Below are 3857 nucleotides of genomic sequence, written 5' to 3'. Positions count from 1 at the left end.
GGACTAAATTGCCTATAGTTGCTGACTTTCAAAATTGATAGGGACTAAATTATTCTGGTTTTTTTAGAGAGAATAATTTGCTCAATATTGAAATTAAGAGAGATAAGAGAGTTGCTTTTACTATATTATAATTAATTATAAGTATAAAAAAAATTAGTTGTAACATATATTATTTATTATGAAAAACGAAAAAGATTGAAGAAACAATAAAAAAAGGAAACATATACTTATTTCCTTCATAGGATTTCACTTTCTCCATTTGTTAATCAATTTCTAATTCATGTTTAGATTTGTTAGAGTAGTGTAATCCAAATCCCATCACTTATTAAAAAAATATAATTTTTTATTTTTAATTTAAATTTTATTTTTCTATAAATACCTTATACCAGTAAATCATTTTATATGTTCTGTTGATATAGATCATTTATAAATTTTAATCGTCCTTGAACCCTGACCTTCTTGCAACAAAACTCGGACTAGTAGTCATACGGAATTTTAGGTAAGTTACTATCTTTGTTATGCTTTTTCCGGAATTGCGTATTTTCACATAAATATATTATTTTGGTTGGATTTAAATTTAGAATACTATAATTTTCGAAACTTCAATTTAATCATTTCAACTAAAGTTTAATTTGATTTTCATATAAATTATATAATTATTGCTCTAATTTTTAGAGAACAATTTGTTTTTTTATTAACTCGACACCAATCTTTACTTTTTTTATGAAAAAAAAAGGTTCATTTCATAGAAAAATTTAGTCAAATAGGTTATATAAACAATGGCATTTAGCCAAGGTAAAATGGTTCCAAACAACCAAGTCCCCAAAAGAAGAGGTCAACCCTTCTAAAAGGAGAAATAGAGGAGGGATCATCACTATTCACTTAGGCATTAACCATTAATATAAACCATTAGTGCCTACGATCCCCATTACTAAACAACCTCTATTTCCACTGTGAACCTTGCTTACAAGAAATGGAGAAAACAATGAAGCACATCTCAAAAGCAATCAAATATCACCAACAACAAGTTGAAAGATGTCGAATTGAGTCCAAAAACTTGAAACCGCCTCGACAATTAGAGGTAAGCCACCAGTGGCATTGAACATAGATTAGCAAACTTACATTGATTAATCATACGATGGCAATATTAGAGCCTATTGGAAACAAAACCAAAGAGCAACATTCGAAGGCTTTGGCGCTACCCAAGCATCCACCATCCATAGTCGTAATGAAATCTCTCATCCTGAAAACAGGATATCACTAGCGTCAGAAGCATCGCACTAAGCCCTCTGGAACAAAAGCCCATTTAGAAGAGAGAGGATAACAACCACAAAGGCTCAGCAAGGCCCGCATGGGGTTACTATTCCGAGATGAGGGAATAAAAGAAACAAGATAGGGAAGAGAAGGGATGAGGGACAGCCAACCACCGATGATAGGTGGTTGGTCATCAAAAGCTAATTAAAAGCAGAAAAGGCTCAAGCGATGCTTAGGGTTTGATTTCATAAATAGCATCACTTTAGGAAACCAATGATTACTTGGTATATGTTTTCCTAGGAATTTATCTTGTTCCTCATGTTTTCATTTTGCTATATTATTATTCACTTAGGGCACATTTGAAAAGTTACATTATAATTAAATTTGAATGTATGTACTTGTAATTACATATCTATAGCATATTCAGGTAACCACTGTATTTAGTGGATCTCACATATTGAATTGGATTTTATTGGAGCACCCAATTACTCTTTCCAATTCTTAGGAGGGATAAATTATTGTATGGATCCTTCCCACCACATCATCCATGGTCCTTTTCCAATTATTTAATGACTTTTCAACAAATTTCTCCATGTATTTAACACATAATTTTGGTAATTATTTTTTCCTTGAACCCCGAACCTTAAACCTTGAACCTTAAATTTGAAGCTTGAACCCTAAACTTGAACCCTAAACTTAAATCATAAAGCTTGAATCTAAGTTTGGGGTTTAAGATTTAGGGTTTAATTTCGAGGTTTGGGTCTAGGGAAAAAAATTACCAAAATTATGTGTCAATGATATAGAAAAAATTGTTGAAATGCCATTAAATAATGTAAAAGGGATCATGGAGGATGTGGTGGGAAGGGTCCATAAAATAATTTCTCCCTAGGAGAAAGGAGGGAATATGGGTAGATTGCCTTCAATCTTGGCCATTAATGTATTTTAAACTAGATCATTGGATCATGGGGACTATAAATAGAGTCTTCTCCCTTCATTTGTAATCAGCTCATTCTTGAGTAATACAGTACATTTGAGAGCATTTACTCAAATGCTTGATGTGGCTAGCTTCCTTCTGGTTTTTCTGTTTGCTTTTTGCTTCTTCGTTTAGAGTTTGTTTCTACTTTATTCTGGTGCCTTAGAGTATTTCCTTTTCGAACTCACATATTTTGAGAGTCCAGTTGACTTAGCGTATTTGAAGCTAAGTTTATGTTTGAGGCTACACTGTTCATGAGACTTAAGTTCTAGCCCCATGACACTTATACAATCTTGAATCTCTACCAAAACTCTAATAAAATGGTCTCAAAACCTCCCTTGCCCTGTCACTCTTCTCGAGCTCGACATTCGCAACATCTCTCTCATATCTACCTTTAGAGACATAGATAACAAAACCATCAACCCTTCCACCACTATCTTCCTAAGGTCTAATTCAAATTTGAACTTAACAAAAGCAAAAGTGGAAAGACTCTGAATCCTCTTACGAATTTTATATGCCACGTAAACATCAATGAATTTTCCATATTAATGACCTATGAGTTAAATTTGAAACTCTCTTGCTTAGATTATGCACGAAAGCAATGAAAAACCTTAAGCGATGAATTTCTCTTCTTTCCATGTTCATGGTTTCTTACTACGTTTGATTAGAAGTTTTTTCCAAGACGACTATTTATGATATTTTTTTGGAAATTAGAAACAAAAAAGAATCGAAAGATATACAAATTTGATGTAAGAAAATGGTAATAGACTTAAAAAAAGTTTCCTATTTTGTTAAATAAAATTACTAGTACCTTTTTTTCTAAATAAAAAATACAAGTGCCCTTATTAGAGAATAATGCAGGAAAAGAAACTCCTCAATTGTGCTTTTGAAACCGCTATTGTACTAGTTTCGGTGTAACGCTCGGCTCATGTATGGCTGAAAAAATAGGATAAAAAGGTCAATTCATATATTTTGATTAATAATAGTTTTTAGGAATAAAGCATAAAATTATTATTCAACGTTAACCCTATATAAAGTTCTGCTGTAAGTAAATTTTGATTTTGTATGATGATATATATTTAATATTAAATTTACAACAAGTAGCGTTTCCTTTTTTTATATTTTTATTTTTTAGCTTTTAATTATTCATTAAATTTGTTTTTTTAATAAAATTAAATTATAGATATATCATTAAAATTTTAAATAAAAATAATTCAAAATAATTTTAAATAAATTGTCAAAATAGTCACTTTTGTTTACCTCAGGTTATATTTTAGTCACTTATCTTTGAAATATTACATTTTAGTCACTTACATTAACGTGTTGTAACATTTTAGTCATTGAGTTGTTAATTTTCATTAACGGTGTAACAGTAAGCTGACGTGGCACGTTAAATCATCATTTCAAACAAAAATTTTAGGTTAAATTATATAATTGGCCCCCATATTTTTTCTTTTTGAGAAATTTAATTTTTTCTTTTATGTTTTTTTTTCTTTTCCTTTTTCTTAATTTTGTTCATTATCTTTTGTTTCTCCTTTTGTTTTCCTCCATTCTCGACTATTTTACCTACAAAGGCCCTTTTTCAAGTTTATTTACGGAAATTGGCCAATTTTTGCATTATTTACCGAAA

General features: G+C 30.5%; 1 long non-coding RNA gene across 1 annotated transcript; it reads left to right on the top strand.

The window, feature by feature from the left end:
* Window positions 1–680: 680 nt before the first annotated feature.
* Window positions 681–1707, top strand: LOC121210046 (uncharacterized). The gene is made up of 2 exons (XR_005905228.1): window positions 681–1081; window positions 1254–1707. It is a non-coding gene; the product is annotated as an uncharacterized lncRNA (long non-coding RNA).
* The last annotated feature ends 2150 nt before the right edge of the window (window positions 1708–3857 follow it).

The sequence above is a fragment of the Gossypium hirsutum genome, chromosome A02 (assembly GCF_007990345.1).
Source record: "Gossypium hirsutum isolate 1008001.06 chromosome A02, Gossypium_hirsutum_v2.1, whole genome shotgun sequence".
In the NCBI taxonomy this organism is placed as follows: Eukaryota; Viridiplantae; Streptophyta; class Magnoliopsida; order Malvales; family Malvaceae; genus Gossypium; species Gossypium hirsutum.
The sequence above is the reverse complement of the archived record's forward strand: the minus strand, read 5'-3'. Positions and strand labels throughout refer to the sequence as shown.